The sequence below is a fragment of the Bison bison genome, unplaced genomic scaffold (genome assembly GCF_000754665.1).
Source record: "Bison bison bison isolate TAMUID 2011002044 unplaced genomic scaffold, Bison_UMD1.0 scf7180017864310, whole genome shotgun sequence".
NCBI classification, from domain to species: domain Eukaryota; kingdom Metazoa; phylum Chordata; class Mammalia; order Artiodactyla; family Bovidae; genus Bison; species Bison bison.
The window spans coordinates 3,121,332-3,134,892 of record NW_011494882.1 but is presented as its reverse complement, the minus strand read 5'-3'; positions in this window follow the sequence as shown (position 1 = coordinate 3,134,892).

The window sequence follows — 13,561 nt, the reverse complement described above, 5'->3', positions numbered from 1 at the left end:
CATGACTGACTGAACAACAATATGATAGGAACAACTGGACACAAGAGTTGCAAGTTCCAGCCTGGGGTGGGGTGGCTGGTTAGGAGGAAGTTGAGACAAGATGTGGAACTCCTCTGGGGATAGGGAGAGACCTGGGTCCTACTCTGACTGCAGAGGCCTGGATGGGAAAGGAGGCCAGATGGTTTAGACATAGTGGGTTCAAAGGGCAGTGTGTGCTCCACCCAAGGATAGACCAGTGTTGGCACCCACTGGCATCAGGTAGTGTAATCCAGCAACTGTACTTTGGCCAGGATATTAGACTGTGGCCCAGAGCATAGAAGCCAGCGTGTGGCTATGGCTAAGACCAAGTCTGAACGCAGACCCTCCTGATCCTCTTCCCCCAGCTTCCCCAGCAGAGCGTGGGCAGCAGTGCTCCAAGGGGCTCCAGGACACCCAGACTGCAACTCTACTTGACTCTATGTCTGAGTTCTTAGGTCCTTGGTATAAATTGGAGGCCACTGACTTCTTGCCCCAATCAGAAACAGAGGCGTGTCTGGGCTTGTAAGTAAATGCAGCCAATAGGAGAGCTAGCCAAGGGTAGGCAAAGGCCAGGGAAATAAGGAAGGGCCTGGGAGTACATGGGGTAACTTGCAATTAAGTGGCAGAGTAAATTACTCAGAAGACAACATTCCTCAACCATTCCAAAATGAGTTTACTGTAATTCCAGATAAAAACAAAACTTTCAGAACTGATACTTAGACACTTAAGTCAAGGTTGGTTTGTTTTTTTTCTTCTACAGTTTCAATATAATTCAGCACTTTCACTTTGCGAAGATAGACCTGACCTTTATGTGGTCTGCAGAATGCTGATTCAACATCAGGGTAACCAGTGGTGCAATCATGACATGAAACAAGACTGGTGGTTGTCAGGGTTTTTAAACCTCCTGACTTGGGTTATCCCACGATCTCTTAACACTCTGACTTTATCAGAAACTAGAATCCTCACTAAAGCCGAGGGCTGGGTATGCGCACGTTCATTTGGAACCAGTTTTTAAAGGAATCTGTTGTATTTTATGAGATAGAGTGCTGATGTGATGCAGGTCTTTCTTCCTTTTCTGTAGTAGCTGGCAGCTAAAGGGCTGATGAAAGAAGAAAAGGGGAAGGAAGAGGAGAGAGAAGAGGAAGAGGGGATGAGGAAGAGGAAGGGCCAACAAGGAAGGCTCACTTTCCTTCCCTGGAAACCTTGTGTTCATTTCCAAAACTCTAACTTGAGGTTCTCCTGGAAGAGAAAAAGGCTTGGGTTCTTCTGCATGCTTGATTGTGTGATTTTTTTTAATCTGGATTGATTTTATGGTTTCTCTGGAATCAAACTGGGAATTGAATTATTCCCCAGGTGAAAAACATAGACAAAACTTCTACAGTGTTCTCCAAAACACAATGCAGTACCCACCCCTCACACCCCCCCACCATACACCCACACTTCAAAGCACCAAACTGACGTGCTTGACATACTTATCGTAAATCAAATCTGCTGTGCACACCAGTACATAGTGCCAGTAAGCCCAGTGTAACCAATTCACATTTTTCAGCCTTGACTTCCAATGGTGAGAACAAGTGAATGCTGACAGAGAAAAAAAGGCCGAGGCAAGGATGCCATGCACATGCCCGTTCAGAAGGCAGGAGCACCACTGGAGTCGGGGAGGAAGGGAGCCTGAAATCAAGGCTGACCTAGTACTCCTCGGGATAGGCTGGCAGAAGCCAGACTGGGTCACGTGGCCTCAGGGTGCTCCTAGTAGGTTCTCTGCATTTTCTCTGCAAGAGCAGAGTGAACTCTGATGCAGATCAAAGGGAAGATGCGAGAAGTGACCTGTCTTCTGGCTGGTGGGACCCAAGCCTTAAGCAGCAGCCCCTGATCCATGTCTTCTCACTTGTCCTAACTCTCACACCCCAGCTCTGGTCCTTCTTCTAGAAACTTGATTTTTGCCTGAGTCCTTAGTTCACCTCTTGTGTCGAGTTGTGTCCTGGTACATACAAATTGAGACATTCTTCCTTGATGCTCACCACAGCTGCTGCTGTGATCCTTCTGGTTCTGCATCCTCCCTGTTCTCCACTGCTGTGCCATCTTCCTTTCCTGTCCCTGGTGCTCCCCATATCCAGCATTGGACCTCCCTCCAGCTGAGTCTCTTTAGGAACACATATATAGGTCTATCGTTGCCAGGCCCCTTTAGTCAGTACCCCTCTACAAAAGGTTTATCTCATTTCATCTTCTCCATAAGGAAACTCTTCCATCTCTTGACACAGCATGCAATCTGTGAAAATAGAGCTCTCAAGTCAAATCTTGCGATCTGAATCACTTTCAGATTCCTCTTAACATATTAGAGACATATTGTTAGTAAAGAAAGGAGTTTTGCTCTGTAAATTCAGCTGTGGAGTTGTTTCTGCCATTGTGCCTGGCATGGTACCTGGTGTTCCACAGCACCTGCTTTGGGAAACATCACTCTTCCTGCTGCCGGGCAGCGCGGTAAGAGGCTGAGTGACTTGCTAGGGGACCGTGCTGCTTCTTATAGAATCACCTCGGGTGAGTTAATCCCATCTTCATCTGGAGATCAGGCTGATCATAACATATTGCTTTGTAAGGACACAATGAGATCACTGAAGCAAGGTGCTTAGAATATGACTAGAATATTGTACCCACTCAATAAGTGACGTTAGTTATTTTTCTCATTTTCTTTTGGGCCACCTCCAGTTCTGTAGTCTACAATATTTTCAAGGTGCTCTTTTTTGGCAATAAGTATCACTCTGGGGGCTATCCCATGCAAACATTTTAGATCATTTCCCTATAATTTATGACCTTACATGTGTATACAATAAAGTCTCTTAGCCGTATTTTTGCTCACTTCTGCAACCTCAGGAGGTTTTTCTGCACTTTACTTAGTCACTTGAATAATGCTTCAGTTTAAACAAAATCTCCATGATAGTTGAAGGAAAAAAATCAGCTTGTGTCTCTCCCACAAAACAGATGGCAAGTGATTCAGAACAAGACAGTCTCTAGAGTTACAAATAGTGCCCTTTCTTTTGGAAGAAAGAATGACTTATTTTTTTGTGCCTATGCCAAAGTCTGGGACAAAATTAAGTTACTCCTTGTTTATTTCCTTTTTCCTATGTTATCTCCAACTGTCTGGCGACTCTGCCCACTCTGAGTGAAACGTCCTTTCTCCACTCAGAGGTTGTAGCTCAAAGGAATAAAACACCTCTTTTAGAAACAGACAAACACAGATAGATAAACAATTGTCCATGTGCCTGAAGCCTCCCAAATAATAAATTAGAAAACCTACTTTATTCTTAACTACAAGTGACACATCAATGTATTCTCTTACAGATAAATCTGAAGTCCTCATTGACTGTCAACTCAATCTCAGGACTTAGTTTGCATGTACACACACACATACACACACACACATCATTGTCTTGTGTTTGCTTTTAAACTTAAACTACATCCAGTTTTATTTTTCAGCCTATCTGTCCAACTCTTTGCAATCCCATGGACTGCAGCACGCCAGGCCTCCCTGTCCATCACCAACTCCCAGGGTTTACTCAAACTCATGTCCGTTGAGCTGGTGATGCCATTCAACCATCTCATCCTCTGTCGTCCCCTTCCTCTTCCCGCCTTCAATCTTTCCCAGCGTCAGTGTCTTTTCAAATGAGTCAGTTCTACACATCAGGTGGCCAAAGTATTGAAGTTTCAGCTTCAGCATCAGTCCTTCCAATGAATATTCAGGACTGATTTCCTTTAGGATTGACTGGTTGGCTCTCCTTGCTGTCCAAGGGACTCTCAAGACTCCTCCAAGACCACAGTTCAAAAAGCTATATCAGTCTATAGCCTTTGGTTAAAAAAACACCTCTCAAATTTATTTAAGTGATTCATGTGTTAGCCCCTATCATTCACAGCTATAACTTCATCCAGTGAAATTGCATTCCAAGTACTAATGATATCATTGTTATTGACATTATTATCTGCAACAACCTTTTATTAGATTGCATAGATCAGTTTTTCTCAAACTTTGTTACATATTAAACTCATCAGGAAACTTAAAAAAAAAAAACTTAATACCCAGGCTTCACCCAGGGCCAGTGAAATCATTTCTAGGTATGGGCGGAGGCATCAGTGGTTTAAAAGATGACCAGGTAATTCCAATGTGCAGCCAAGTTTGAGGGCCAGTGGTTTAGGAGATGTCTGAATTCTGCCTCCTTAAACCTGATTCCTATCACCTTCAAATCCATGTTTAGAGAGGCTCTGAACTGGTCCAGGCTCCCAGGGATGAAACTTGGTTGGCCCAGGCAGACCAGGGGAAACTGTTCTTCTCTCCTGGCCACCATCAAAAATAAAAGCTGAGCACTAGCATTTTGCTGTCATTTCTTTTCTGACAATTTGGAAATACTGTAGCAGGTTTCTTCTGAGCCACCAATGAAACCTTCAGGAATATTCTGGGATATCTATGGAAGTTTTTCACCTTTAAAATTTACATACCCAAAGAAATTTGTTTTCCAGAACTCTGGGATCAGTCCACAGAACTATTTGTTTAAACTCTGCTTTGGTTACAATACCATAGATCACAAACAGCACCAGAGAATGGAATTACAGATACCCCGTTCATATAGGCAATGAAGGGGTAATGATGTAAAACATTATGGAAAGCAGAATAGTGAAGAGCAAATGCAAGGACTTAAATTTAGACAGACTCACGTTCCAATATTGGCACAGTCGCTTGATCTGTGCATGTGTGCATGCTAAGCCTCTTCAGTCATGTCCGACTCTTTGCGACCCTGTGGACCATAGCCTGTCAGGCTCCTCTCTCCAGGTAACCCTGGTCAAATTACATCATCTTTTTGAGGTTGTATTCTCAATTGTAAAATGAGCATACTTTTGTCTACCCCACATATTTGTATAGATATGATTGTCACAAAGTTTGTTTGAGTACCAAATATTTATTGGCACACAGGGGCAGTCAACAAAAGCTCTCTGATATTTCCATTTCAAAGTCTGAAAATAACCCAATAACCAGTTTTGTGATCTAAATGGAGTCTGAATATTGGTTCCTCCTTGCCCATATTTGCATTCCCTAATTTAAAGAGTGGTGAGATGGTCCACAGGAATAGGAAATAGATTCTTTTTAAAGCAGAGGGGACTGAGCCAGAGATGAAATATTTAAGTATCACTGGTTCTCGCTTTGCCTGGTTCTAATACGGACAAAATTCAGTTTATCACAGTTTAGTTCAATAGCACCAGATCTCAATGACATAGTTTAAATTTCAGTTACATGATATATTGAAGAGTGTTCATCGTTCAGCTGTGTCTGACTCTTTGTGACCCTGGGGACTGTAGCCCGCCAGGCTCCTCTGTCTGTGGAATTCTCCAGGCAAGAATACTGGAGTGGGTAGCCATTCCCTTCTCCAGGGAATCTTTCTGACCCAGGGATTGCACCTGGGTCTTCTGCTTTGCAGGCAGAGTCTTTATCATCTGAGTTGACAGGGAAGCCCTGTATGAAATTACAAGCTTTGCTGCTAGTTCTTTAGTCCACAAATTCCTACATAGATAACATGTGCAGTATGACCATGAACAATCACATCACTTCTTTCAGAGTCTGTTGTGAATGGTCACTGGGTATCTGTTGTTAAGTTCATATACTGACAGCAAAGTCTTCAGTTGCGTTGCTTCCTTGTCTCCAAGTGATAAACCCATATGACATGTTACAAACATGGATAATCAGAAGAAGGAATTGGCCAACAAAAATGAAAGGGAAGCACGAAAACAACAACAACAACAAAATAATGCTGGAAGTGAATTCGAATTGCATGTAAATAGAAGAAATAGCTGAATGTGAGAGGTTCTAGACATGCAGCCAGAGAAACTTATTGAAGGGGAACTTATTAACATTAAACGAGGAACGTGGCTGTGATTAAAAAGATGAAGGAAGCTATCTGAAGTGATGTGAAGTGAAGTGAAGATGTCTGAAGAGAAGTGATGGTAGCAAAAACAAAAGGAATTCTCGGATGTCTTTTTAACATTGAGAATGCAAAGGAAGAAATGTTGGAAGCTAATCTAAACTTAGAAGTACGACAATGTGCGAAGGCATAGGAAAACAGGCTTGTTCTCTATTATAAAGTTACATGATGAGAAGACAAGCACATTCACATGGCTCTTGAGAATTTTTTGACAAAGAAATAGAACACTTAAATTCTCAGTGTCTCTAATATTTAAAATTACCATCTACTAAAACAAGCACGTGAACTCGGGGAGTTTGTGATGGACAGGGAGGTCTGGCATGCTGCGATTCATGGGGTCGCAAAGAGTCGGACACGACTGAGCGACTGAACTGAACTGAACTGAAAACAAGCATTAGCTTTAGTATGTTCACCTATACACTTAAAACGAGTGTTTTCTTGTTTCCCTATATACTTATGGTTGACAGTATTTGTAATGTTTTGACAAAACATTTAAATATCACAAAATTGACATCATTTCCCACTGATTATTAAGATTGCTCAGCACTGTTTCATCTTGCATGGTCTTTTTTATGGTCCCATGCTGCCATGCAAAGCCTGTGCTTCCAAACTGTTTGAAAGAGAACTTGTAGTTGAGTGAGTGAGATTAAATGTGATCAACAGGAAACCTGGCTCCTCCCTCAGCTACTTCCCGGAAGGTAAATATGAACACCTGTGCCCCTCCAAAAGTCACATGTGAGAGGAGCCCATGGAAAACTAGCTAGATTTTTTCTTAATCCTTTCCTTTGAATTTCTTTATGGTCTGTACTATGAACTATTACATCTGCTTCTGCAGAACCATCAGCTTCCAGAGTTGCAGGCAGGATTTGGTCAGAGTACAAGCATAAAGCACTTGCATTGTGCCTGATACCTAGTATGTGTTCAATAAATTATTATCAAGAATCTTGCTGTTTGACTCTATGCTGACTGACTGTCCCAGTTTGTCCAGCAACCTGGAGGTTTCTGGGGATGCAGGATTTTCAGTGCTGAAACTGGAATAGACCCAGGCAAACCAAGATGGTTGGTTACTCTATTTGAGTCTCTAGATCTGGGACAGACAAAATACTGAAACTACTGTAAGAAATTTTCTTGGGATGTAGGAAGTAATTAGAAGAGAGAAAATTCCCCATACATAATTTCTGGATTAGAACTTTAGGGGTAGAAAAGATTTTGCAGCGTGTGCTTCAATATCACACAGCAGGGCCAATTCCTCCCATGCAGACTCGGTTTTTGAAAGCCTACAAGGGAAGAAAGTAAATGACATATTCCATTGATAAATATCATTGAGCAATCACTCTGCCAAGTCCCAAGGGAAACTAAGTGAATGAGACTCATTTCCAGCTCTATTGAAGCTTACATCCTAAGTAGACAAAACACCAGTTATATGCACCATGAATTATCAAGAAACCACCCTTGACAAAGAACTGACACCACGCAAGGTGCTAACAAATGCAAGATCTCATTTGTTAATTAGTCACTCAGTCATGTCTGATTCTTTGTGACCATGAACTATAGCCTATCAGGCTCCTCTGTCCATGGAATTCTCCAGGCAAGAATACTGCAGTGGGTGGCCATTCCCTGCTCCAGGGGATCTTCCCAACCCAGGGATCGAACCCAGGTCTCCTGCATTGCAGACAGATTCTTTGTGATCTCATTTAGTCCTCACAATAATCCCAACAAGGTATCAATATTATTCCATTTTACAGATGAGGAAAGTAAGGTTCAGAGAGATTCAGTTGTGCAAATTCATAAAGCTAGTAATGAATTGGCCTCAGGACCCAGAGCATGAGCTCTGGATTCTGCTAATATGTGTTTGAATCCTGATTTCCACTGTCTTGGTATGTGACAAGTGCCTGTGAGCTGCTATTTCCTCCTCTGCAAAATTGGACAAATAATAATATTCACTTGTGTGAGTTGTGAAGATTAAGTGAGAAATGCACTTAGTATGTGCTTAACATATGGTGTGTGTATTGTGTCTGACTCTTTACCAACCCATGGACTGTAGCCCACCAGTCTCCTCTGCCCATGGAATTTTCCAGGCAAGAATTCTGGAATGAATTGCCATTTCCTTCTCTAGGGGATCTTCCTCACCCAGGGATTGAACCAATATCTCTTTCATCTCCTGCATTGGCAGGTGGATTCTTTACTACTGAGCCACCCGGAAAGCCCCTAACATATGGTAAATGTTCAAAAATATTTATCATTGTCACCATCAAACCAAAGTCAGAGTTTTCCCCCATAGCAGGTGGCCTCTTCCATTTCTAGGCAAATCCTTAGGGGAAAGAGAAATCAATGGAATACTTCAAGCATTCAGGGGCGAAGATGACTGTTTCAGTTTGTGGTGATAGATAAAGACCTCCTGTACAGTGGAATTTGATCTTCATAAATGAATAGACCTCGGTATGTTGAGGTTAGGGCAGAGAGAATATTCCGAGCAGAGGGAGGGATTTTAGTTGAGGCAAAGAATCAGGAAAGCACAATGAGTTTGGGGAACAGTAACTACTGATGGTTGGAGTGTAGGCATCTTTTAGGAGACTAGTGGAGAAAAGGCAAAAAGAGTGAAAGCCTCATAACTTGGGTGATGTTCTAGGAACCATTACATGGAACTTTTCCTTCAGAAGCTGCTTTCACTGTCTTCTTAATTCTGGGCTCTCAAATGGACTGAGATCAAGACTTGGCTCACCTGGGCTTGCCTGGGACAACTCCCCTTGACCCTGCTATCTCACTATCTTGTCTTCATGCCTCTTGTGGTGTGCGGAACAATGGTGTTAGGTTCCACCTTCTCCAGGGTGTTCACAGATAAGTTCACAACCCCTGCTAACAGATTGGGGTTGAGGGTAGGGCAAAGACTGAAAGAGAGTCTCAATGGTCAAGTCCGTAGGAGATAGACAAGAAAAACAACACTTGTTTCCAAAATGGACAGGTTTCAGGTTTCTTGGCTTTTTCTAGAGGATTAGGTTGAATCAAAACACAACACAACACAGCTGCCTGTGGTGTGTACTGGAGGCATGTGTATTTCTCAGAAGGTCTGTTTCTGGAAAGATGGTCCTGAGTGCTCATGGGAAATTTAGAAGGATGAGCTTCTATGTCTAGAAAGTGAGGATTACATTGGGGAGAAATGTTTGGAAACAGAAGGAAAGGAACAAAGGCAGTGTTATGATCTGGAGTTATAAGTGACTTTTCTAATAATGTAGGGCTTCCCTGATAGCTTAGTTGTTAAAGAATTCACCTGCAATGCAGGAGATCCCGGTTCGATTCCTGGGTCTGGAAGATCCACTGGAGAAGGGATAGGCTACCCACTCCAGTGTTCTTGGGCTTCCCCTGTAGCTCAGCTGGTAAAGAATCCACCTGCAGTGCAGGAGACCTGGGTTCGATCCCTGGATTGGGAAGACCCCTTGGAGAAGGGAAAGGCTACCCACTCCAGTATTCTGGCCTGGAGAATTCCATGGACTGTATAGTCCACGGGGTCACAGAGAGTCAGACACGACTGAGCGACTTTCGAATTTCACTTTCACTTTCTAACAATGTAGGCAGAAGTTGTTCTGCGTGGAAGGTATTTTGTGCTGGATTGTGTTCCCCCCAAATGTGTATGCTGGAAATGTGACTGTGTTTGGAGATGCGGTCTTTAAAGAGGGAATTAAAGTTAGTGAGGTCATTTGGGTGGGCCCTAATTCACTATGACTGTTTTCCTTATTAGCATATGTGAAGGGGAAGGGAGAGATGGTCATCTACAGGCCAAAGAGAGGGGCCTCAGAAAAAACCAACTCAGATGACATTTTGATCTCGGACTTTCATTCTCCAGAATTTTAAGAAAATAAATGTTTGTCATTTAAACCACCCAGCCCATGATCTGTTATAACAGCCCCAGCAAACTAATACAGAGGGTAAGGAAATATTGGGAATATTGTCAGCTCTGCTCCAATAGTATCTATTTAATTTGTCAATTCTTTTTCATTTCTCTGTAATATGCTCCAAAAGGACTTTAAGGAACTCATATGTTTATTTTTCAGAATTCTGTCAAAGGTAAAAATGAAGAAAATTAATTCCCTCCACCTAGCGGATGGATCCTGATGACCTGCATAGCCAGGTGCAGCCCCTACAGGGGTGGCCCTGAAGCAGGTGCTGAATAGCAGACCTTGGCAATTTCACTGAGGACCATAAGGTCTGAGAGGGTGGAGTGTGGGTCTGTTAAAAGGTTTCTGACCCTTTAGGCCTCTTCTCCCCAGGTCGTTGTCTCCATCCCTTCTTCAAGCAGCACCTGGACCTCACCCTGCTGTACTCAGGGTGATTTAGCCTGCCTGCCCACAGCCCCTGAAGGCTCTGCCTCTGCACTCGCTCACTGATAGTGTTAGTTGCTCAGTTGTGTCTGACTGTTTGCGACCCCATGGACTGTAGCTGCCAGTCTCCTCTGTCCATGGAATTCTCCAGGTGAGAATACTGGAGTGGGTTACCATTTCCTTCTCCAGGGCATCTTTCCGACCCCGGGATTGAATCCAGGTGTCCTGCATTGCAGGCAGTTTGATTGTTGACCATCTGAGCCACCAGGCACCCTCTGCTTACCACCAAAGTGTTGACTCAGCACAAGTGGGTCTTTCCTGGGAACTTACTCCGCTACTGAGGAAACCATGATCCTTCTCCGTATGCGTATCTCCTGCTGGGCTAATATTTGCCACCTTGGACTCATCTGTCAGACTTTCCTCTGTAAGAAGTGTGAGAAGAGAAAACAAGACCCAAGAATCAGCTCTGCCTGGACTGTGGAAGGGTGCCTGGCGGGCCAGGCTGACATGGGAGGCACTCAAACAGGAGGGATGGTGGCCCACCTGGAAGCTGAACAAATGGGCTGAATAAGAAGACGGGATATGAAGAGGAGTTCAGCCAGGAGAGGGAGAGGGAAGGTTGGCCGTGGATCTGAGGAGGGAAGAGCGGGTGCAGAGACCCTGTGGTGGGAATCAGCTGGCGTGCTAAGGGCAGGGGCTACGCAAGGACGGCCCGTGGACAGGTTCACTTCAAGCATCAGAACCTCAGCGGCCTGAGGCGTACTCCTTACCTCCCACCCCTAAACCCGCACAGAAGCCTCAGAACCATGTTGCTCAGCTGCATCCCCTGAAACAACACTTTCCACCTTCGTGTACTTCCTCCTTCCAAATGAACTTTGCTCTCAGGGGAGAATCTGGGAGCTCCCTGCTCCCTGGTGAAGTGGTTTTTTTTTTTTTTTTTCTATTTTGCTACAAACACTCCCTTAGGCCTGATTTTCAAAATTGTGTTTACATAGCTAGGAGTAGCTGCGAAGTCTTTCGAGTCTGTCACAGAAAGGTCTTTGGCCTTTCTGTTGCTGTGTGGTCAGAAACCTGCCGTATAGAAGCCAGCCTCTCACCACACCACCGTATGCTCATTTGAGGGCCAGCAGGCGTTCTACCACAGAGAGGCCTCTGTGGCTTTGAGGCCTCATATAATCCCTAATACCAGAACCTTGCAAACGTTCCACTAATTTGTTGCTTCTCCGCCCTGGGGTTGTGGGCCAGGTCTGCAGCATGCCTGCTGTGTAGTCCACCTACAGCTCAAGGCCTCCTCTGCAGTCCTGGCCTGCTGTTCTCCCCGAGGGTCTGTAGCCTTGGTCAGCACTTGCTGGACAGTCAGCCCACGAAAGGACTCCAGCCCCAGGTACATGCAACGGTGCATGGCGGAGGGGCGGGGGGGGGGGTGCTTGGGAGAGGGCTAAGGAGCAGAATTTAGTCTCTTCAGTGGGTCTCCTGTCACCTTCTGGGACAGAATCCAATTTCTCAAGGACTAAGGTGCTTCCATCACCAGTCTACACACTGTCCATTGGCCTGGGATTTTCTGAGAGAGTTTCTGGGAGAAAGTGTGCAGACATTGCATACACTGACACAGCCGGATGACCTTCGGAGGCAGTCATCCCAAAGCAAGCATCATTTTAGAGCTCCCATCCACAGGTGTGATAGATCTGACGATCCTCAGGATGGCACCAGCTTGTCCTCCGGTCTCTCCGGCCGTCGGGTTGGAGGTGCCCACCTTGCTCTCTTCTCAGAGGATAGTTTAATCTGAACTAGAACTGACTCCTCTGCCCTAAAGATCCGGGGTGGGACTGAGAACCATAGCCCAAGTATGGTCGACTTCTCACAGGAAGCCCTGGTTTCACTCCAAGCCAACCACAAATTTTGTCAATACATTTTCATATCTCCAAAATGAAATACAGAGTAACGTGTACAGCACATAGAGTAATGTAGATTACACTCAAAAGTTAGTGAGGAGGAGAAAAGGGCTTATGTGGCACACTGTAGCAAACAACAACTCTCTCTATAAACCAATTGGTTTTTCACACCTCCAGCCCATTAATTCCCTCCTCAGCCAATAGCTCCTTGCCCTGCCCACCCCAACTCCCTCGTGCTCTCTCTGAGCCACGTTTCACGTTTATATTCTGCAGTTGTTTGATGGAGTGTCCCATCAAATTTGCCAGTGAGGCCAAATTGGTGGGCAATGCTGTTCAAATCTTCTGTCACCTTCCTAGGGTCATTTTCCAGTGGTCTTTTGCTCTCTCTCCCGACACTATTATTAGATCTCTGTTTCTTCTGAGTTCCTTGTCCATGTGTTTATTTGGGGTTTGGTCTCTGTCTCTCACGGTTATTTTCCTCAAGTGTCTGCTGATCCTAGGTTGTCCGTTTATATTTGAGTTGAGGATGAAGCACTAGCAAGGTGGTGGAGGCTCTGTGTCTGCACAGGACTTGCTGATCTATGGGCTATCAGGTGATTGAATGGACTCAGATGGGGAGATTCACAAATGCCTGTATTTCTGGGTCTTTTTTATTGAAAGTTCTATTTCTCTGGAGGATAACTCTCTGGGGTCAAGAAGGGGAAGGCATAGGAGTCTCTCCATTCAATGTGCACTTAACCCCCTTGACATCAATAGGGAGCTCCCCACTCAGCCCCCTCTGTCCACAGAAAATTTCAGTTGGTTTCTCTGGAGAATAAACCCAGTACAAGAAAGGCAACCTTCACACTCTTCTGGGTGAAGGTATCTTGCTACCTTGTATTAAGGTTTTGAACCAGTCTTGGTATTTGCAGCCCTCAGTTTAGTTCAGTTCAGTTCAGTCACTCAGTCGTGTCCGACTGTTTGCGACCCCATGAATTGCAGCACACCAGGCCTCCCTGTCCATTACCAACTCCCAGAGTTCACCCAAACTCATGTCCATTGAGTCGGTGATGCCATCCAGCCATCTCATCCTCTGTCGTCCCCTTCTCTTCCTGCCCCCAATCCCTCCCAGCATCAGAGTCTTTTCCAATGAGTCAACTCTTCACATGAGGTGGCCAAAGTATTGGAGTTTCAGCCTCAGCATCACTCCTTGCAATGAACACCCAGGACTGATCTCCTTCAGAACGGACTGGTTGGATCCCTTGCAGTCCAAGGGACTCTCAAGAGTCTTCTCCAGCACCACAGTTCAAAAGCATCAATTCTTTGGCGCTCAGCTTTCTTCACAGTCCAACTCTCACATCCATACATGACCACTGGAAAAACCATAGCCTTG